Genomic DNA, 24704 nt, shown 5'->3' with positions numbered 1-24704 from the left:
CAAACGATGAGACGAAGATGTTAGTGATTACTTTTTATATCTTGCCTATCGGAGATATCAATCTCAAGCCAATCAATATGATTTTTCTCGTACGATAGAATATGCAAGATCAGATCACACAACTACGATAAAGTAGTATCGGTCTGGCTTCACAATCCCAATGAAGTCTTTAAGTCATTAACCTGGTTTTAGAAGAAGAAAACCAAAGGTTAAAGGAGAACCGACTCTAGCACGCAAACTAGTATCACACGTAAGGTGTGGGGATTAGTTTTGCATTGATGCTATATGTCCCCTTATGTAGTCTTTCAAATCAGGGTTTTCCATTAAGTTACCTTGGTAACAAAGCAATCAATATCCACCGTTAGATGAAACCTGATTTAGATTCAAGCTAATATTTCTCAACCGTTAGATCGAAAACTTAGCTTGTTACACACAATTGAAATGCACGCTTCTAGGTTTGTTAACCGTACCCAAACGTATGCACTTGTTGGTTCAATAATAGTTAACCAAGAGGTTAGCCATATGAGCATTTCATATCAACCATGTTCTTCTTCACCATAACTAGTTCACATGACTCAAATGAACTAGTTAGAGAGTTGTTCAATTGTAAAGAATTATGTAACTACACAAGACACAATTGAAGCAAAGATGATTTTGATTCACTCGAATCGGTTCATGAAATTTTATAGCCACGGTTTGCAAACTGCGTTCCTTAGTCTTTTTAAGTTTAAGTTCAGAAATCATCTTCAGATATATAACCTTCTTAAGTTCGCAAACTTGGTTCGCGGACTTAAGTTACCGGGCATAGTTTACAAACTCCAGCAGAAATTCTCGGAATGAGAACTTCGCCGGTTCGCGGACTGGGTTCGCGGACTGAGTTCGCGGACTTAGCTTCACGCACTAGTTTGTCAACTCCAGAAGAAATTCCCGGGTTTGAGAACTTCGGCAGTTCGCGGACTGAGTTCGCGGACTTGACTCACGCCATTCTTCCGGTTCTCTTGATCAACAAAGTTCGCAAACTTTGGTTCAAGGAATAGGACTTATACATAAATGTGTTTCCACAACAATGCTTATGTCCACCATTGGTTATGTAATTTAAACTCTCATTCCAATCATTGAAACATTCTCCGTCAAAGCAATTTTCAAAGTGATTGAAACATATCATGACTTTCGTCACTAGGTAAAGATAAACTTGGTCAAAGCGAAAAGCTTACCAACACATATTTCGAGATATAGATAGGCGAGGTATACTCGGCTCGAAATACCAACTGTGTATAATCAAAGTCTATATATAGCATACGACTTTTTGTCTCAAGAAGTAGGAGATAGAATAGATATACTTTTGAGTGATAGATAAGTTCAAGTCTTCACATACCTTTTTGTCGAGAAGTTCCACCGGTTCCTTGATTAGTTCTTCTTCTTGTATGATGAATCGCCATGAAGTCCTTGAGCTCAACTACACTTTCTATCCTAGTCCGAGACTTAGTTATAGTAGACTAGAAATCAAGACGTGTAGTTTTGATCACTAACATTGACAAACATGCTTGAGATAGCAACACATGCGGGTTCGACCGAGCATGCTCTAACAATGTACGAGCAAATGCCCGGATAAGGACTCTGTCAGTATAATAGATTGTCATCTCATGAGTACGGCGAGACGAGGCACTGCTGATTTGGTCGGTCAGACGTCCGATTTTTGGTCGATTTAGCGTTTACAGGTCCGGTCCAAAAGGGAAATCCTTGTGTTAGGAACAGACGTTCGTTTGTTAGTTTAAGAAACAAACAAAATAGACCTGAGTCTAATGATAAAATTTTTGTCTATGAGCTTTCAAGAAAATCAAAATTTATATTTTTTTTAATATGTGAGATTTCGCAAAATGGAATAAACTCTCGTTTCAATGGTGGATGCTCGTACGAGATAAAAGTTTTTTTTTTTTGAATAGACGTGCGTCTGTTAGTAATAAAAAATTTGTTTATGAGGTTTCATGAAATTTTTTTATCTTAGAGCTTTCAGAAATCTTTGAAAATATACTCTCGTTTCAAAGACAGATGCTCGCGCGAGGGAGCAAAAATATATATATACATATATTTTGCAAAATCAATGTTTTGATTTTGAACAACTGTTGAAAGTAGACAATTATACATGGTGAAATAATGTTTGTATGTGAGTTCTCACAATTGTAGAATTGACGTCCGTCCAATTTTTGAACCAGTGGATGTTAAAATTCACGTGGGTTGTTCACGGTTTATGAAAATCAAGTCATGATTTTGAATAATGAATTTTGCTCGTCTTTGAAGGTTTGAAGGAACGAGCAAGTTTCCGAAATTCCGACGTTATAATCACTATAGCTAGTGAAATTATAAATAGGAAAAAGTTGGATTGTTACCGTTTTTGTTGCGTGTTTGTTATTGGTATATCCATGACTCCATGTCTTTCGCCTTAGATAATGGTGACTTCCAGTTACAACCACCCTTCTGGCTCTTCCGGGGAACACTCCAGAAATATCACGTCAAAGATGAAAACTTCTGCGGATGTTCATGCCAAGGTGAATCAACCACTCAGATATGTTGGAAAGCTGATGCATGGTGTGTCTCTTGATCATCTGAGAGTGATTCGTGCTAAGATATATGCTCATATCTCAACAGCAGAAGCACCGCCGACTTCAGCAAATGAGGCTACCAGATGAAGATGAAATTCGACCTTGCGTTGATGGTGTATCTCCTGATTCAGATGTGGATAAATGAAGAATTTCGTCATAATTCGTCATCAGAAAATTCAGAAGCTAGGTCTTCATTGAAAATGTTGTATAATCTTCATACGATGTCCGTTTTTAATGATCTACCCATGTTTCTTCATCCTCGGAAAATTTCCAAGCTTTAGAAAAAAGAAGATTTTCGGCTTTTGAGCATGTTTAAGGGCCGAAATTGACTAAAAAGTAAACTTCCAGGAGGTTTTCAGGAAATTTTCAGCTGTCATGCAGTCCAAAGTTTTGGCCACATCCTTTTGCTCGTTTATCCAATTGCTGCGAATTTTGGATATGTTGTAGAGGAAATCCATACGAATAGAATGACATATGACACAACCTTAGATTCCTTACCAACTGCTCCTAGATCGTCACTTTGGACAGGGCAGTGTAAAATCACTTCAGACAGGCTTGCTGTAAAACGTCTCTTTTGTGTCTTTAGACCATTTGATTGTGTTTTGAACACTTGAACACTTGATAAAGGATTTCAATAATATTGATTAATTTTCAACCTGAACCCATTGGTTGATACATGAGCCTGGTGCTTACAGTATCATTTTTTGTTTCTGTTAGTCGTAGAAACATCACTTCTGAAACCCTGGTCACGGGACCATAACTGAGGTTTCTCTCAAGAGGGGATGATGTAATGACCATGGTTGCATGTCCCGCTGGTAGCATTCCTTTTATGATGAATGATTAGCACAAGCGAGTCCGGTGCCACGGGTCTTGGACTGTGAAATTAATCGTCATGATTAAAGGACCGTCAGTCCCCAGTGTTTTGTTAAATTTCTCCCTTTCATTTTCCCTTCTTTTGGCAAAACCTAGTGGAGGAATTAATGTAAAGACCTAGGTGGTCGAAGTTGGAGGTATCTTGATGAAAGACTTAGTAGAAAGACCTGGTGGGCACCGATCGACTGTGGAGGTTATGAATCCCGTCTAAGACTTGTTGCTTGCATGTTGTATGCTCTGGAAGCTGTAGGAATCTCATACGACGTCGGAATTCGGTGCTTGACCCCAACTTTTGAAGCTACGAAACACAGGAATCATATGCAAAAATAATCCTTCAGTTTGGAGATGTTTAGGGCAGTCAATGACGCATGCACATTCATAACTTGTAATCCCGTGCAAATTTTCAGATTCCATAAACATGAGTGTGGAAGCCATATCTTTTTGCTCGTATGTCCGATTGATGTTCCCTTTGGGTATGTTGTAGTAGATACATAGACAAACATCTTTTGTCAATTAAGTATTGTGCCATTCCTCACTGATTGGTACGTTTTTGTAAATCCATGTCCTGAAGTATGTTGTATCTCATTTGTAGAAGCGATGAGAACATCTTGTAGAAGACTTTGGCTTGTGCCCGTCTGTCGTGCAAGCTTCGGGAACAGTTCATGTTAACATGTTTTCATGTCTACACATCTTGATATGAATCATTAGGGATTGAAGAAGTACGATCCATCGAGTAACGCTTCAGAGAATGGATAGTTGATGAAGCCCTGTCATGATGATGTGGCTCTTGAGACCGTTGTTGATGCTGAGATCACGATCAAATTTTCTCCAGACATTCTTGTTGATGCTGAGATCATGGATGGAGTTCCTCCATATATTCTTGTTGATGCCGATACTATGGTCGGAGTTGCTCCAGAGACCGAAAAGGCTAGGACCATGATTTTTCGACATAGTCTTTTGCTCCTCCATCCAGTGAGCCTTTACATTCATGAAATAGTTGGTGGGTTGAGCATCCCTAAGATGAAGGTGTACTGGGAGTTATACCCGAGTTCTCCTGAAAAATATGACTTTACTATGAACTGGCTTCGTTAGTGAGTCGACGTTGTTGCGGTGGATAGAAGCATCAGTCTTCATTCTGGATGTGATTGGTGAAGATATGAAGTTCCTCAGTCGTGTAGGGGCTTGTGATGTAGAGAGGTCCCGTTTGATGGCGTTTCGTGGAATCACATCAGGTTGCAATGACTTGTTATGTGGATAACATTTATTGAAATATATTGAATTGATATTTCCAATAAGATCAAGTCCCCAGTGTATATTGAAGGAGTATGTGCCATCCATGGATGAATGATGTTGCATCTGCTTCAGAAGTCTTATCATGGGATAATGAAGACCTACCAATTGTAGTTCAGTTACACTTTGATCGTGTTGGTGTTGAATCAGTGTGTCATCGTCGAGATATTTGTGCTGAAGTAAGATGCGCCATTCTCGAAGGTGTACTCTTTGATTGGGAGTACAATTTGAAAGCTTCTTATAGGCTTGAGCGTTGAAGCGTCATATCCCTTAAGCATCGAATGTCTTAGGTTTGATCGTCTCGGACCTGAGTATCTTCAGTTGATTCAGCATCCCTTTCGTTGCGGTAGTGGGATTCAACACTTATGCAGACATCAGAGCTTTCTGATTTTGTGGCACACATGGACACTCCTGCAAGGATATGGTGAAATTCCAAAAGTGTTCTTTTCCATGCTTCGTACATCCTCTCATTAATGAATGTCTTAGTGAGATGCTCGATTCGGAGAGGTGTCATATTCAACCACTTAGTAAAATACTAATACGGTGAAACTACTGTTCATAACGTCTTGCAATAGCAGAATTGCTAGCAGAATTGAGTCACCATGATAGGATATCATGTGAGGAAATAAATGACATAGATATGGAAGGAATGAGACTTTCCTGAGTGTGGAACCTCTTGATGAATGTCTATGCATCTTTTACAGGTTCTTGCTTTAACCTTGTCAAAGTTCGAAATTCCTCCAAGTACTCTGATGATGGAATGCCCGCCAAATCTTCTGGATCAGAACTTTCTTTGTTGGAGAGATGTGCAACCAAATGCGTTTTGTCAGTACCCAACTTTTCAATGTGGATCCATGATTGTCTGAAGAACATGTCATATCCTGGATCTTCCTGATTATGTGAAACTTGGTTTCCGTCCAGGTTGAACTTATGTTCACTTTGAGAGTGATGTAGCCATAAATATTTTCGAGCGTTCCTTCAAGGTCTTTGATTGAGATGGGATCACGAGTAGCTTCTTGTCGAGTGATGCCTGAGGCTCTGAGGGTTTTCAATAAAATAACGTTGATGGCGGTGTCAGCATCGATAAACATTCTTCCGAATTAATTTCCTCTGAGATGGACTGTGGTAAGCAGTCCTCAGTCGTGCATCTCCTTGTCTGTGGATGAAGGTTCAAGGAGTATTTCCGGGAAGGACAGACGTCTGTCACAATGTAATTCGGTGTTGTGAACATGTCTTTTCTTTGTGCCTTAGACAGATAGAGCAATTTCACAGATATGCTCAATCAACGATTGAACTGCTTCTTTGGCTGGTTGTTCAGAGAGTGTAAAGGTTCTGACTGGGAGAGGATTCTTGTGCACTCCTTCAGTCCCCAGTTGAAGCTATTATGGATCAACCTTCTCTTTGAAGATGTGCTTCAAAATATTGCAGTTACTTATTGGATGATCGATGAACCTATGAAGGCGACGAGTAGCTGGGATTCTCCATTTTTTTCCAGTTGGATCTCTCCTGATGAATGACAATTTGATTGCACCATCTTAAACCCAGACTTCCAGTGATTCGATTAATCCTTCATGAGAAGAGAGAAGTTTGAGTCTGTCTGATCATTTCCCCGTTCGTTGATGCCGGGTCGAGGTTTGTGCATTTCAGGATTGGTTATCTTTTCTTTGCACTTTCAGAGGAGACTAATAGATTGAAGAAGCATGCTTGTGTTGTGGTGCCTCGGCTTTCCTTTTTCTTCCTTCAGCAACAACATTTGGGGAAGGTTGGAGATTGTTTTGTTCGTTGACCAAGCGTTTGGTTGTCGCGAGTTTCATGAGGTTCCTCAATCTTTGTATATTTTGCTCTTTCCAGTAAAGCAAGGCGCGGTGGTTGCTGATTGACGAGGTGTCAACTCGCAAATAATATTTTCTACTTCTCTTTAAACTAGCAAGTAGTATAATGAAAGCAGATTCGTCCCAACGGAGGTATGAAGCAAAAGTTGTTATGGAAATACTCTTAGCAAAGATGATTTTGTGATAAAATTTCTGATAATTGTAAAGTTGTATTCAAATATGAGATGAGATTGACTAAGGACTCATTCTCCACCATGGAATATTAACCTAATTGACATATAACTATGTTCTTCGCATTATCTCGTTACTAACAACCCTAGTATAATTAGTACGCTCAACTATCCCGTTATTATCTCCTAAGCTCACCGGATACGGAAGCTATCGACTACCGGATTCTACTTGCCAAGTTTCCTAGAAGTACGCTCTCTAGGTGTGACTTAAACAAATGCTCTAAGTTATGTGAGATAAGGTTGCTCCTAGTGATGAACTCAAAAGCATGAATCACCTACTAGTGTCAATTTCTACATATGGGTACTTAACAAAGTCCCATCATCAATACCCATATATTGCTACTTGTGTTTAATTCTCTGGAAAATTACGGGTCAAAGAAAATCTAAACTAGCAATAAGATTGTGACATAACTATTTAATTTCGAACTTAAACAATTAAGGAACAATCCATAAGCATTATTAGCATGATAGAAATCAAACAATAACTAAACTTGCGAGAAAACGAGCTATTGCATATCAATCATGAGTTCATATTTCGGGCTTTGAAATCACCCTTAATCAAAAATAGTTTTAGTTACTCGTAACTATGGAGTTCATCATAATCACAATAATAACAATGAAAAGAAGATGAAAAATAAATACTAAAGCAAACCCTAGTTGCGGCTCTCCTTTCAAAACTCCAAGTAGAATACGTGATATAAAGTTGTAGAAGACTTTTCCTTTTATAGCTTTTCTCCCTTCCAAGACTAGGTCAAGTCTCAAAAGGTCTAATAGATGGAAGTCCACCAAGTCCAAATGTGAGAAAATATCTCTTCTGGAATTTCTGGGTCCAAAATTGTGTTGCCGGATTGATGACATCACCATCGGAATCCGGTCACTATCGCCAAAACCTACCGACCTGGTAACAGTCTCTTGCTACCTGAACTTGTATCTGGCTAGTGTAACCTCCAGCAACTCATTATCCTTCTCTGCAGTTCATTCACTCACAATTCAAAGCCATACATCACAAATGATCTAAACCAATTCTTGCGAAACGTGCCCAAAAGCGAGACTCGTGGCTTATACGTCCGATGCCCAAAATCCGGCAACCGAAACTAGTACCACCGTCTCGCCATTCTCGCTGCGTTTCTGCACAGTTGCTGTAGTTCTGGAATTTCCATGCAAGCATAAATTTCAGTTCATACATTCCCTGGCACTTTCTTGTCTCTGCATCCAGTTCAAATAGCAACAGCTTCATCCATAAGTTCATTGCTCTCGGCTCGAAACATCACCAGCAGCAACACCATTTGTTTCCCTTCAGTCAAGCCCACGACCACCTCACTGAACTGCAGCTTCACTGTCACCAGTACCTGCACTTCATTACCACCTGAGTGATCACAAATGCCACAACCTAACCACTATGCTCCTGCAATTCAGCTCCACTACAATCTCCATGGCATCACCAACAGCTGCAGCACTTGAAACTGCATCCAGTTCAGCTTCAGCCCCAGATTCAAAACCCTGGTTCCATTAACAACAACACCAATAGTAGCAGCTGTATAATTCCACCAGAACCCCGTAAGCTTATGCATTCATCTAATCACAGTTCATTCCCTGCATTTGAGTTCAGCTCCATCTTTTGCCTGCACTTCACTCATTGCAGTGCCAAACCAAGACCAACAACCATTCATCTAATTCTGCTCAATCAGTCACCACTGCCATTGTACTGTATCACCAGGCTCTTCCTTGTCTCAGACTTGCTAATCGAACCCATCCACCAATTCAGACCTGCAATCCCATTGAATCTATCTTGAGATTAACCACAACCCATTCCACATGTAATTTCCTGTATTCTTCTTCTACTGCTCATGGCAACTACTAACATCACCAGCTCACGACTGCAACATCAACACCACCATTTCTGAAGCAACAACACTTAACTTGAAACACCTCAGCTGCAATACTCCTTGTAGCTTCCAACACCACCAGTACCAGACATACGTTCTTGGCTTTGCTCAAAGCATTCAGTCACTTAAGCTCAACCTCATCATTCCTTCCATCTCAAATTTAATTGAATCATCACTTCAGCTCTCTTACAACTAACCCTTACTCCCATTAACTGAGTTCTTTCATCTCTCAGCCTCAAACTTCCACAAAAACCCTAAAAACCATCACAGATACCCATTAATCTCTTCTTAATCTTCTCCGTACTCAGTAGCATCAATTTCTTCTCTTCAATTCAGATCCAGAACAACCAACTTCAAAACCCTGTCCTAAACATACATCTAACCCAACGTTTCTATCGAATCCACATCAAATCTTCCGCCGATTCCCTTTTCTGAGATTCAATTCTTCGATCTGCTCACAACCCCTGATAATCACCATCAAGACAACCCCATTCATTTAATCATCAGAAATTATCAATCTCTTCCTTAAATTCTTCATCAGATCTCTTTTCACTTCATCTGTTTATTTGATTCAAACACTCCTCTGAATTCTTCATCATCTCAAATCGTGAATCCACCAAAACCGCTTCAATGTGCACCTCTATTTCCTCCAGTCTCTCAATTTCAGACAAACATAATAATGAGAAGAGAATTCTCAAGGTTTTAGGGTTGTAATGATTAAAATTGATATTACACCCTGCACTTCTGGATAAGGGCTAACCACTTTGTATATGGCTTCTTGGTTCCAGAGAACGGACATGTCTATTCTCCTTCTTGCCCAACCGCAATTGGCTCCAAACATCACTCGCCTGTGAACTGCCCTTTTTGCTCCGAATGAACGCTTTCTTCTTTTTGAATCCTTCCACCAACAACAGCCGTCTCTTACTTCTCAGATTCATTTCTTCTCTTCAATGCCTATTCATCACTAAAGCTGCCATGCTTTTCAGACAGAATTTGCACACTAAAGTCGACATGCTTTTCAAACAGAGATAAAGAAATAAAAGTAAATAATGAGAAGTAATCCTCCTCCAATCAGCAGTTGCACATGAGATGAGACTTTTCCGTTGTTTCTTCTTCTTTTGTTCCAAATGACTCCAAAGTACCTAAACACTCGAAAGCAAACATAATATACATAATTTACAAGAAAAACTTAGTAAAGAAAGCATAAACAATAGATAAATATTAAGGTGTTTTAGACACCTATCAAATTTCCCCACACTTAGACTTTACTAGTCATCGAGCAAATCAAACAAAATAATTCTAAAACATACATACAACTCCGTGTCGTCGAGGCTACGGTCACATTTAGCACGTATAACAAGCCTTTAAACCCCTAGGTGTCCCTAGTGGACGAGTTTTAGTGTGGTGAAGGTTCCCTCCACTTATATTGGTAGTGTTATCCTAAAGGCACAAGTTTCTAGATTTCGGAGTTTATAAAGCAATTTTTTTTCTAACTAAGGCATCAAACTCTACAAACATATAAATGCTCCCCCATACTTAAACTTTACATTGTCCTCAATGTAAAATTTAGTCATTCAAAGTAAAGTTCAAGGTGGGAAATTCCGCAAATGATATGCAAAAAAAAAGATAAAATGCTTAAAAATAAAAAGATAAAGATACAAAACCGGTGAGTTGCCTCCCATTTAGCGCTTGGTTTAAAGTCGTCAGCCCGACTTTCATCTCACTTGCATTCTTAGCCAGCGTCAGTTTCCTCCACAACAAAACATGAGTGCACATCGCTTGGGTATATCATCACCTCAAAGATGTTGAAGCGAACGACCTCTCCATCATTTTCCATTGTCAAGGTACCTTCAAATACATCTATCTTTGTTCTAGCGGTTCCCATAAACGATCTACCCAACAACAAAGGTGTAGACGAGGATGAGTTTTCATCACTCATATGAAGAACATAGAAGTCGACATGAAATATAAGCTCATTAACCTGCACCAAAACATTTTCAACAACCCCTTTCGGGTAGACATTAGATCTATCAGCAAGTTGAATAACTATGCTGGTACTTTTGAGAGGACCAAGATTTAAAGATTCATAAATTGAAGCAGGCATGAAACTAATAGACGATCCTAAATCTAGCAAAGCTTGTGTAAACCTTGTTTTACCAATTGTGCAAGGTATAGTAAAACTGTCGGGGTCTTTCAATTTAGGTGGGAGTTTCTTTTGAAGATATGCCGAAGCACTCTCCCCCACACTCATTACCTCATCACCAGTCAATTTGTGCTTGTTAGTACACAATTCCTTCAAGAACTTTGCATAGCGATGAACCTGCCTTATCGCCTCAATTAATGGAATGTTCACTTCGATCTTCTTGAAGATCCCCCAAATCTCTTTGTCCAATGTCTCCTTGTTCGACTTCGCAAACCTGCTAGGAAAAGGTGGAGGAGTAACATAAGTAGAAATAAGAGGTTTAGAGTTAGAATTTGTTACCGAATCATCCTTTTTAGGGGCTGCTTCGTCCACTTCTTTCTCTAAATCACGTCCATGGGACTCTGGTGATGTTGCCGGTTTCTCTACTTGTTTCCCACTTCGTAGTTCAATAGCACTAACATTCTCCCTATGATTCAATGGTTGCGAAGGAAGTTTTCCAGCTGCTTGTGCTTCCAATTTGCTCACGGTAGTAGCTAGTTGACCCATTTGTGTTTGCATGTCCTTCATAGCCATCTCAGTCATTTTATTATCTTGCGCCATTGTGTTGAGAATGAGATTCAACTTGTCATCTATACTCATGCCTTGAGCTTCTTATTGCGTCCTTTGCAAGAATTGGTACCCACCTTGTTAATTGAAAGGTGGATTGTAAACTGCAGCTTTCTTGTTGACGTAGATGAAATTAGGATGATCACGCCAACCCGGATTATATGTGCTGGAATATGGGTCATATCTTAGCCTTTGCTGATTTTGGTACATAACACTTGCTTGCTCCACTTCTTCGGTGTATGATGGTATTACAGCCGCTGCTATTTGTTGCATCATCCTCTCCATGTTACCCATGATATATTCCAAATGTGAAGAATCACCAACTTCATTCACTTTCCTTACTATTGGTTCATCTCGAGTATAGAATTTTTGAGTGCACCACTACTTGCGGCATCAATCAAATTTCTCTTATTAGAAAGCAACCCCTCGTAGAAGTATTGAATAACGAGTTGATGACTAATTTGATGGTGTGGACAGCTAGCTAGAATTTTCTTGTACCACTCACAATACTCATAAAGAGTCTCTCCGAGTACTTACCTAATACCACAAATCTCCTTGCGAATCACTGTTGCTTTTGATGCCAAAAAATACTTCTCGAGGAATAACTTCTTCATCCCATTCCATGTGGTTATACTCCCAGGGGGTAAGCAAAAGAACCATTCTCCTGCAGCATCTATAAGGGAGAAAGGAAACTTTGTCATCATAGCCATATCGGCGTCTGCAGTTGCTTGCTTCAAACTAGTCACAACATGATGGAATTGTTGCAAGTGACTATTAGGATCTTCTCCCGCTAAACCTTTGAATTTGGGAAGAAAGTGAATCAATTGCGGCTTCAACACAATGGTTCCATTCAGCTGAATGCATAAAGGCTGCTGGTCAAGGTTTGGAGAAGTGAGCTCCTTGAGTGTTCTTGGAGCAGGTGGTCGACGTCTCATTGTGTTATCTTCCTCTTTGTCCGAATCCATGAATTCACTTGGTGTAGAACTAAGAGGAAGTGGAGTATTCACTGCTCAAATCAAATCTTTTAGTAAAGTGCCTGAATGAAGACGTATACTAATTGGACTTGGTTTTCCTTCTCCAAGCATTCACCAAAGAAATAGTACCTGAAATAAGATTCTCAAGGATTGAATGAGTAAACGGAAATCGAAAATAAAAGCAAAAATAAAAACTAAGAATAAAAATAACAACTAAACTTGCCACTGCCTCCCCGGCAGCAGCGGCAATTTGACGAGGTGTCAACTCGCAAATAATATTTTCTAGTTCTCTTTACACTAGCAAGTAGTATAATGAAAGCAGATTCGTCCCAAGGGAGGTATGAATCAAAAGTTGTTATGGAAATACTCTTAGCAAAGATGATTTTGTGATAAAAATTCTGATAATTGTAAAGTTGTATTCAAATATGAGATGAGATTGATTAAGGACTCATTCTCCACCACAGAATATAAACCTAATTGACATATAACTATGTTCTTCGCATTATCTCGTTACTAACAACCCTAGGATAATTAGTATGCTCAAATATCCCGTTATTATCTCCTAAGATCACCGGAAACGGAAGCGCTCGACTACTGGATTCTACTTGCCAAGTTTCCTAGAAGTACGCTCTTTAGGTGTGACTTGAACAAATGCTCTAAGTTTTGTGAGATAAGGTTGCTTCTAGTGATGAACTCAAAAGCATGAATCACCTACTAGTGTCAATTTCTACATATGGGTACTCAACAAAGTCCCATCATCAATACCCATATATTGCTACTTGTATTTAAGTCTCTAGACAATTACGGGTCGAAGAAAATCTAAACTAGCAATAATATTGTGACATAACTATTTAATTTCGAACTTAAACAATTAAGGGACAATCCATAAGCATTATTAGCATGGTAGAAATCAAGCAATAACTAAACTTGCGAGAAAACGATCTATTGCATATCAATCATGAGTTCATATTTCGGGCTTTGAAATCACCCTTAATCAAAAATAGTTTTAGTTACTCGTAACTATGGAGTTCATCATAATCACAATAATAACAATGAAAAGAAGATGAAAAATAAATACTAAAGCAAACCCTAGTTGCGGCTCTCCTTTCAAAACTCCAAGTAGAATACGTGATATAAAGTTGTAGAAGACTTTTCCTTCTGGGTCCAAAATTGTGTTGCCGGATTGATGATGTCACCATCGGAATCCGGTCACAGTCGCCAGAATCTAGCGACCTGGTAACTGTCTCTGGCTACCTCAACTTGTATCTGGCTACTGTAACCTCCAGCAACTCATTATCCTTCTCTGCAGTTCATTCAATCACAATTCAAAGCCATACATCACAAATGATCTAAACCAATTCTTGCGAAAACGTGCCCAAAAGCGAGAATCGTGGCTCATAAGTCTGGCGCCTAACTCTTACATCCAACATACTCTACCTTTATGATTCAATGAAACTTTACGATCCATGCTTCAAGATCCAAAATCCGGCAACCGGAACTAGTACCACCGTCTCGCCATTCTCGCTGCGTTTCTGCACAGTTTCTGCAGTTCTGGAATTTCCATGCAAGCATAAATTTTAGTTCATACATTCCCTGGAACTTTCTTGTCTCTGCATCCAGTTCAAACAGCAACAGCGTCATCCGTAAGTCCATTGCTCTCGGCTCGAAACATCACCAGCATCAACACCATTTGTTTCCCTTCAGTCAATCCCATGACCACCTCACTGAATTGCGCCTTCTTCACTGTCACCAGTACCTGCACTTCATTACCACCTGATTCATCACAAATGCCGCAACCTAATCACTCTACTCCTGCAATTCAGATCCACTACAATCTTCATGACAACAACAACAACTGCAGCACTTGAAACTGCATCCAGTTCAGCTTCAACCCCAGATTCAAAACCCTGGTTCGATTAACAACAACAACAACAGTAGCAGCTGTATAATTCCACCAGAACCACGTAAGCTTATGCATTCATCTAATCACATTTCATTCCCTGCATTTGAGTTCAGCTCCATCTTTTGCCTGCACGTCACTCATTGCAGTGCCAAACCAAGACGAACAACCATTCATCTAATTCTTCTCAATCAGTCACCACTGCCATTGTACTGTATCACCAGGCTCTTCCTTGTCTCAGACTTAAAAATCGAACCCATCCACCAATTCAGGCCTGCAATCCCATTGAATCTATCTTAAGATTAACCACAACCCATTCCACCTGCAATTTCCTGTAATCTTCTTCTACTGCTCATGGCAACTACTAACATCACCAGCTCGCAACTGCAACATCAACACCACCATTTCTGAAGCAACATCACTTAACTTGAAACACCTCAGCTGCAATACTCCTTGTAGCTTCCAACACCACCAGCACCAGACATACGTTCTTGGCTCTTCTCAAAGCATTCAGTCACTTAAGCTCAACCTCATCATTCCTGCCATCTCAAATTCAATTCAATCATAACTGCAGCTCTCTTACAACTAACCCTTACTCCCATTAACTGAGTTCTTTCATCTCTCAGCCTCAAACTTCCACAACAACCCTAAAAACCATCACATATGCCCATTAATCTCTTCTTAATCTTCTCCGTACTCAGCAGCATCAATTTCTTGTCTTCAATTCAGATCCAGAACAACCATTTTCAAAACCCTGTCCTAAACATACATCTAACCCAGCGTTTATATCAAAACCACATCAAATCTTCCATCGATTCCCTTTTCTGAGATTCAATTCTTCGATCTGCTCACAACCCCTGATAATCACCATCAAGACAAACCCATTCATTTAATCATCAAAAATTATCAATCTCTTCCTTAAATTCTTCATCACATCTCTTTTTACTCCATCTGTTTATTTGATTCAAACACTTCTTTGAATTCTTCATCATCTCAAATCGTGAATCCACCAAAACCGCTTCAATCTGCACCTCTATATACTCAAGTCTCTCAATTTTAGACAAACACAATAATGAGAAGAGAATTCTCTAGGTTTTAGGGCTGTAATGATTAAAATTGATATTGACACCCTGCACTTCTGGATAAAGGGATAACCACTTTGTATATGGATTCTCAGTTCCAGAGAACTGACATGTCTATTCTCCTTCTTGCCTAACCGCAACTGGCTCCAAACATCACTCGCCTGTGAACTGCCCTTTTTGCTCTGAATGAACGCTTTCTTCTTTTTGAATACTTCCACCAACAACAACCGTCTCTTACTTCTCAGATTCACTTCTTATCTTCAATGTCTCTTCATCACTAAAGCTGCCATGCTTTTCAGACAGAATTTTCATCACTGAAGCCGACATGCTTTCCAGACAGAGATGAATAAATAAAGGAAAATAATGAGAAGTAATCCGCCTCCAATCAGCAGTTGCACATGAGATGAGACTTTTCCGCTGTTTCTTCTTCTTTTGTTCCAAATGACTCCAAAGTACCTAAACACTCGAAAGCAAACATAAGATACATAATTTACAAGAAAACTTAGCAAAGAAAGCATAAACAATAGATACATATTAAGGTGTTTTAGACACCTATCACTGATTGTTTGCCATTTCGTGAAGTTCTGAGAAAGTCTGGAATTTGAGATTTTCTAGTAAAGCTCTGTAGAACGGGATCATTCCATTGAGGCACAAGTCTATGAGTTGTTGTTTAGTGACATTCGGATCATGACAAAGCTTGGACTCTGCACATTTTCACATAATCATTTGGATGTTCATTGTTTCTCTGAAACAGTCTTCCTAGGTCTGAGAGGGTGACTTGTTCTGAAACGAAGAAGTAATTTCTGCAGAAAACACTAATCAATTCTCCCCAACTAGTGATGCTTCTTGGTGTGATGTTGTTGTACCATGTATATGCTCGTCCTGTCAGGGATTTCGAGAATTCCTTCAGACGGACGACATAGTTGTGCTCATGTTCGCCTAGTGCTTCCAGGAATCGAGAGACATGTTCTTGAGCGTTCCCATTGTACAATGGGAACGTTGGAGAGGTGTAGACCTTCGGGAGAGGAATTCTTTGCGTAGCAGCAGGATATGGAGGTTGATGGCGGTGAACAGATGGTGTTTTGTCTTTTCCTCGATTCTTCATGAAGCGTTCCAGGTCCTCACTAGTGATGAAGCATGCAGGTTCCTTTGTTGTTGGGTTATCTGCATCCTTGTGGACTTCATCATTGTCTACTACATGGATTGGAGTGATTTCAGGATCATCAGCCGAAGATGTTTCTTTGGCTTTTCCTTTCTCTTAAGTTTTCTCTGACATCTTGTTGGTGAGAGTTTTGAGATAATTGCATAGCTCTTTTTGTGTTGCATCCATGCCAATCTGATTTTTGGCGAGAGTCTCTTACACCTTCATAAGATCAGCTACCATAGGCGAACTTTCTCTGATTTCCTCGGGAGACCGGCCGAAGAGCGGATGGTTGCCGACATTAGTTTGAGGATGAGTGGTATCAACAACACCGGTATTGGAAGCATGAGTAATTTCTGGAGTATCACTGTTGCTTCTAGTGCTAGCGTTATTTGTGTTAGGATTTGTAACTGAACCTGACCTAAGATCAACCATATTGTAAAAGTTGAGATTGCAACCGAGAGATTAATCTCCCACTATGGTCGCCAATCTGTAGATGGGGAAAAATAATTTGCTGGTTTTTTAGGAAAGTAAAGATACGGCGGTTCGGGCGAGACTCCTCAACCGAGCAAACTTCTTAACCTCACACAGATGCACACATGAGTGCTTTGAGTTCGAGAGATTAATCTGTAGGACTCCGGCCTAAACCAAGTCAATGGCCGTTCCAGAGTCAATTCGGTTACAAAGAGGGAGATGGATTGATCTGTAGGAGGGAAGCTGAGAATTGTGTGAGATAAATGATGATCAAGGATTGTGAATGTATTGTGGGTTTCTGCAAGTTGATGAACTGTTGAGTGCTGAGTTCTGTGAATAAGTTTTGATCTAGAGAATTGTTGTTTAGATGAATGTTGTCTTCATAATAGTGAACACATTTACCCAGTAAGTGTGACGGTTTCTTGAGTGAAAGAGTGGGAAAGTGGGAGATCGTGGTAAAATCAGTTCCATGTCGTGTGGAGACTTGGTTGATCATCCACCCACTACTTTGCTAACTCCCTCAACCGCTTGTACGACTTACTCACATTTCTCATCGTGGATGAATACACGTGTTGTAGGCCACTAGACCAAAACCCTAATTGATATCCCCCATGTGACGCGATTGATGTCTCACGAACGTGGAGTCTGCAAAGCATACATGTATTTGATTAGTCAGTCGTTGACTTGATTACACAGTGAGTCTAAGTTTTTGTTAAATCGATCATGATTGACGAATGCTCAATGATTCATGGATTGAACATGTCAGACGTACAGTTCTTGAATGATGTTGATATTGCTCGTCTGAGCAAATATTGTAAATTCGACGAATTGTTAAATATTGAGCTGAATCAATATTCGGCGAAATATTGATATAACAAGTATTGCTCAATTCGATAAATTATTGAATATTGATAGTTGGATAAATATTTGAGCAACCGAGAAGGCATTGTTCAATTCGATAAATGACTGGATATTTATAGTCGGATCAATATTCGAGCAACCAAGCAAGTATTTCTCATTCGATGAATTACTGGTGACGTGACCCAAAAACATTAATTAAAATATTGGTATCCTACCAAATATTATATAATTAATCCATATGTTGATTGTAGGGTCAACATAAATTTATTAGTGTTTGAAATTGCTCAAAATCGTGATTTGCAGAGCATTTGTTCGAAACCCTAATTTTGATCAATTGTTCATCAATTGATGATTTATTGAAAATAAGCCATTGAGTGAAGGAGTGACCGGCTACATGGGATGATGGACGACCATGTAGCTCCCTAAGTTCTCGAGTGAGCGTGCACCAAAGTCCTTCGTTGACCAGTTGGTGAAAGGATGATTAAATGTTGGTTTAATCATTTATTAGAATAGTGCTCATCTGAGCATTAGGTGATAAAACCTATTTATGGAGAAGTGAGGGACTGGCCAAGAGGGCCTGAGACTGGGCCTTGGTAGTCGTAGGACCAGATGATGGTCGTTCGAGTAAATTCCAAGTTGGTTGGAAAGAGTTTGGACCCAATATGAGCAGTTGAGAAAATTAGGTCAAAATTATGAAGATGTGTAGGACCGACTCCTTGCAAGCCTTAGGGCCGTCCTTGGTCGGTCAAGGAAGCATGCCCATGTCACCATAATCTCCATGTCTCAGTCCTAAGAGTTTTGATATTTCCTGGTGTGCGTTTGAGCAATATCTTGGATTTTCAGAAGAGTTTGATCTTTGACTGAAATTCTTGATTTTGCTCGAATGAGCAAGTAGGACTTTGCTCCTTCGATCAATATTTTGAGAATATTAAAATAATAATATTTTAATATTTTTGTGAATAGACTAGTCGGTCATGTGACCATTTGACTTTTTAGCTTTTTCATGGTTTGAGCAATATTTGAGAAAATATGGAAAAACCAGGGTTTTTACTCAAACGGAGGAGTTTCATGAGATGAGGGAAATAATAGTTATGAAAAATAAAGGATTGCAAGGTGTGGGACCGGCCACGACTAGGGCATGGCCAGCCGGCTAGGTAGCCCGGTCCCGTGACACCTTTCCCTATTTTATTATTTTTCATGAAACCGTGAAAACATGGAGAAACCGTGATTTTTGCTCAAATAAGGAAAGTTGCTCGAACGAAGGAGTCTTCATGAGATCATGAAAATAAAAATAAAAAAATAAAGGGAGAAGTGTGGGGGACCGGCCACGACGGCATGACCGGCCGGCCGGTGGGCCCGGTTCCTAGACGGCTCTTTTATTTTTTTAATATTATTTTCTCTCTCCTATTTTGTGTAGGATTCCTCGTTTGTCCATATTTTTGAATGCTCGTTCGTGCATTTGGGTGTTCGTTTGTGCATAATTGTTTAGTGCACTTGCACCATTCTCTTGGGGTTTACTCGGTGATAGTCCAGATGCCCGATTGTTGAGTAATAACACTACAAGAAAATTGGACTTTAGCGACTATCACGAATCAGTTGGTACAAGGCCGTTTTGAGTGGCTGGAGCTCTGTAACAGCCGACATGGCAACGGATACTCTCAATGGGTAAAGGATTACTTGCTAAAGGTTTATACCAACCATTATGTTGGTACAAATATCTTTCAACTTAAATGAAGCAACTCAAGCCCGGGTTGGCACAACTTTTCAGTAAGCACTGGTTGTAGTTGGTAGAACATATAAAGTGTTTGTTGGTGAAATATATAACCCACAAAAATATCTGTTGTTGAAGTCCTGGACATTGTTGGTGGATGCGGCCAACTATAGAATTATGTCAGTTGATAAAGTATTTAACCCACTGAATTTTCGCTGCTCTATGCATGTTTATTCAGGGTACAAGATTTTATCCGCTAAATGTTTGTATGGTTGAGTGTTTTATCCACTTAACGCTTGTTGGTTAATGTGTTTACCCACTAAATATCTGGTTGCTTGGTTGTTGGTTGTGGGTTCTGGGCACTGAAATCTCAGCTGCTCAAGGTTACCAGCCACAGAATAAACAGTCGGTGAAGTCTTGTAATTACATAATGTGTCGCTGGTGAAGATTTATTGCCATCAAATGTTTAGTTCGTAGGTGCTTTAGTCGTCAAATATGCAACTGGTGTCGTTGACAAAGGGCTTAAGCTAGTACAAACTGAGTTGCTCAAGTGTTTCACCGTTACCAGTTGAGCTGCTTAAGTTGTTGGTAGAGTATTATTCAGTAATAAAATAATAAACCAAAATAACTTCAAAATTTCTTTTATTCAGATATTTGCTTTTATTCGTTATTTTCAATCACTACAATTAGAACATATTTGAACAATGATACATTACAAAGATGAGGAGGGATACCTTCACACTTTTATTATCATACTATCTCACACGTTGGACGTTATTTTTGTGAATAAAAACCAAACAGTAACAGATTTGAAGCTAATATTTTGGAGATATGTTTACTATTACATTGCTCTACGTTCCTACCGAAAATGAGCGTATTCCGAGACGTATAACACCATCATCTACTACTTTGAAAATGAGTCGTTGAAAACTAACGGAATTCTGACCATCAAAATTAAGATCGGTAGATCGTGAGGTTTTATGTTTCGGTATGTACTCATTTTTGGTAGGCATGTAGAACTTGGTAAGAGGAATATATACTCAAAGTATTAGCTTCACATCCGTTAAGGTTTGATTTTTATTCACAAAAATGATGTCCAACGTGTGAGATAGTGTGATAATAAAAGTGTGAAGGGATTCTTCCTCTACAAAGAATTTACACAAGTATTTAGCAAGTTAACCTTGCACCTGCACCTTATGGATGTTTTAGAAAATGGCCACCCAAATGAGAAAGCAATTGATCAGCAACCGCATCAATTCGACACTTTCAGCTTTTGAACCAAGGGACTTCAAGCATGAACTTTTTGTCCTTGTTCACCTTCTTTAGACCCTCAACATCCATTTGATGGTTGATCTTATGAGCCTGTAATCCGAAGTAATGACGTATTATTACAACAGATGATACAATTTGTTTAGTTCTCATAAAAATGCTTCTGAAAAATGCAAAATCACCAGGGCCACATGCTTACATTCCATGCAAAACAATTTGAGTATTTTTAAAAATGGAACCTATGTGCATATTTCTGTGTCCATGCATCATTAAAATTGATACACGCACAAGATTGCACCACTGGTTAAACATCATTGACCAGGTGAACATTAATGAATTAGAAATTCAGGATCAAATCTAATGTAATTTCACCCAAAATCTGAAAATGTAATCAAAATTGTAAGAAGTTACCAGTATCGTCTTCATCTCAGATTTCTTGGCTTTGTTGCCCACCCGTCTTTTAACTGCTTGACGAGCATTCTTGGCTGCTGATTCAGCTTTCTTCGCTGGAGCCGCCACACAAACCACAGATTTACGTGTTCCTCTCCAATTCCTTCAAATCTAAACTACCTGAAAAGGAAACAACAATGAAACATAAGTGAGACTATTTGTACCTGAAAAGAGAGTTGTTATAGACTTGAAAGAATTTAATAGGTGTTTGATATATCAATAGTTTAAGGTTCCTAATTATCATCAAAACCTACCTCATTCGGATCCAGTGAAATATTTCCCCACTGATCCATGAAAAGATAATTACCACTAAAAACGTAAAAAAAGCCTTCCATCCCTTTAAACCTTCAATGTAATTACTTAGTTTGAGTCAAATGTAAACTACCTCGCTCGCTTTGTTTGTGTTCTGCTCATCCTCCTGTCGAGCTGTGTGCTCCCTCATGAGAGCATCAGCCAACACCACCTCTATACAGAAAATTCCTGCAGTAACCCAAGTTTGAGACAATGTCGCCCTCCTCGATAAGGCAAATGACACAATAAGAGCCCCTTCTTTAACCCTGTAAGTATTACTCACTTGCATTAACAACTTTCTCATGAAATTTAAGTTCAACAAATTGAAGGGACACTACAAACAAAATTTGTTGGATTTATCTGCATATACCTCAAATTAAAATTCAGAGAAGATATGAAGGAGTCCATAAACCCAAGCGGCTCCAGGTTGTTCAAGAAATCATGCTCTGGCTTGATTAATTATGTAGCTTTTCAATCTTTGTTGTGACTGCTGTCAGCTGGCTTGATTAATTTTGTTGCTTTTCAATCTCTTGTATCTGCTGATGTTGTTGCAAGGGTGGAGTAATCTAAGCACCAAGAATAATATCACGAATCCCAGACAGGGTCAGTGCAGATCCGTTCACATTCTTCTTCTGTGCATAATCTGAGAGTGATCCCTAAAAGAAACCTTCACCTGCATTAAGGAAATTCTTAGTCGTCCCTTGTTTGCACGAAAACAGAACACGTACACATAATATTCCCATTGGTTGAACACAAAAACATATGAAACGAGACTTACCTTCATCCAGTCATCGAAGAGATTAACAGAAGCATTATGGTTCAGTCGCCTTCAGAATTAAATCACCAAATTTCTCAATCTTTAAGCAATCCTGGAACGGAAGCTGCAACTCACTGCCTTCGATAAACACATTGGGGAAATCAAGAAAGTGGACCTCCAGAGGGTCAAGCATTCCCTTACAAGTGACAATCATCTGCTTTGGCTGCTCTTCAACTGGCAAGGACCGCACAAGAGCAGCTACTTCCTCAGCTACTTCGAGATATCTCAACAAATATGGTGAATAATAAAAGATAAAACATACATGAAGTAGAATTATGTACGTACTATAAGACCATTTGTAGTGGCTTCATCTTCTCGGTTGGACTGGTCATGGCAATCCGACGCTCCTTGCGATGGATTTCAGGAACTTGTGCAAGTTACTGCTGACGTCTGTCAAACAGTCCCCCTGTTAGTCCTTAAGAAGATGCAGCTTTCTACTTTTATCAATGTTATGAATCCCGTGGACAATGGAATTCATGACAATGGGCTCCAACATCACTAAGTGCTGAAACCAGCTTTCGCTTTATCACAGCCAACATCAACCTACAATAGAAACAGACAACCATTTTATTTATCAAATTCTACTTGAAAAATGGCTCAGACCATACCAATGATACCATTTCCAAAATATATAATGTATATATTACAAAAGGTAAAACTATTACCCCTTTTGTTGTTCGTGTCTTGCTGTTAGTGAAAAGACCCCTTAGTTATTGAGTGCCAACCCTTCATTTTTCACCTCCTTACCAATAATTTTGAGTTGGAAAACAATCCCTAATATCCATACTATCTTCCACCTCATTTCCTACACACAAACAACAATGATTTGAGGATCTAAAACTGAAATCAAAGCTGAATTCATACTATAAAGAAAGTTGTAACTATAAACCAAAACAAAAACTCAAGTTAAAATTGGAACCAAGCCCAAACATTAATTAGCTAAAGCATCACTAAGAAGGCAATTGTTAATTACCTCAATAAACACTCCGGTTCACTTCTCACCCCCTTTTATAAACCTCATTATTAGCACAGGTTATGAAGTGGCGTAGGATAAGATAAAAAACAGTGAAGGATAACAGCTGGTCACACTCTTCTCATGTGTTTTTAAATGTTGTATTTCCACACGCTTCTGTACACATGCAACCATTGAGAGAGTGTGTTATATGAGCCAATCAGTGTATTAAATATCTGTAAGAAAACTTGTGGTTGTAATGAATGAAGCTAAGCTTCTCTTTTCCGAAACTTTATGAAAATGAATTTTGATTATTGATACAATGTTACTATGGTATAAGATAGGTTAGGGTTAGTTTCAATCCTCAATCGATCCATTCTTTTTACAGATTCGTTTTCCCTCTTCATTATTCTTCTGGGAATTTAATTTTAGAGAAGCTGCTTCAATTTTTCATATTTGTTTATCTCATTCTTTCTATCCTCGATCCATTCTTACCTTTGTCTGCAACTGTTAATCTTTACTTAAATCTGTATTTTCTTTCACACAACACCTTCAGATCTGTGTTATTTTCATAGTTTCCTCCTTTTTTTCAACTATGGAAAACCCTACTTCCAACTCCCTTTCTTCGATTCCTCTCAATCAACTGACGAATTTCGTTCACCTCAAGCTCAAGGAAGATAACTTCATTACATGGCATCATCTGATGAATCTAGTAATTCAGAAATACAAGCTCAAGAAGTTTCTTGATGGTTCATATCCTTGTCCTCCTCAATTCACCAATCCCAGGAATCAGGCAAATGGAATTGAAAATTCTTTATACACAGATTGGATGGATGAAGATGCCTCTATCATCATGTGGATTCACTCGACTATTTCAGACTCAGTTATACCGTATTTCTCAAGAGCAATTACTTCTTATGAACTATGGAAAAACATTGAAGAAAGGTTTGCCAGAGCTTCTTCGACTCACTCAATCCAGTTGAGAACCAAAATTCTTTCAATCACTCAAGGTACTAAGTCAATTACAACTTTGATCAATGAAATCAAGTCTTTATCTGATCAATTAGCTGCTGTCGGTGAGGTAATTTCTGATAAGGAATTGGTTGTCATTACTCTAAAAGCTCTTAATTCTGATTATATACCTTTTGCTACATCCATGAGGCATCGCAATCCACATATATCTTGTATTAAACTGCATAATAACTTGCTAAGTGAAGAGGCTGTTGTTAGTGAAAGAGCTGTTATTCTTAAGAGTGAAAATGATGCAAAAGATTTTATGGCACATTCTGGTAGAGGTTCTTACAATTATGGCAGAGGGTCTT

General features: G+C 39.1%; 1 long non-coding RNA gene across 2 annotated transcripts; it reads right to left on the bottom strand.

Annotated features, from left to right (window-relative positions):
* Positions 1-20662: 20662 nt before the first annotated feature.
* LOC113317745 lies at positions 20663-23469 on the bottom strand. Of its 2 annotated transcripts, XR_003343945.1 has the most exons (8): positions 23404-23469; positions 23096-23235; positions 22716-22973; positions 22392-22604; positions 21984-22286; positions 21708-21879; positions 21284-21442; positions 20663-20965 (listed from the first exon to the last, which is right to left on the bottom strand). It is a non-coding gene; the product is annotated as an uncharacterized LOC113317745 (long non-coding RNA). The 2 variants fall into 2 exon arrangements; XR_003343944.1 differs by lacking the exon at positions 23404-23469 and having other exon boundaries at positions 23096-23354.
* Positions 23470-24704: the final 1235 nt, after the last annotated feature.

Source organism: Papaver somniferum, chromosome 10 (genome assembly GCF_003573695.1).
Source record: "Papaver somniferum cultivar HN1 chromosome 10, ASM357369v1, whole genome shotgun sequence".
NCBI lineage: Eukaryota > Viridiplantae > Streptophyta > Magnoliopsida > Ranunculales > Papaveraceae > Papaver > Papaver somniferum.
Note: the sequence above shows the minus strand (reverse complement) of the source record. Positions and strands in the feature narration are given on the sequence as shown.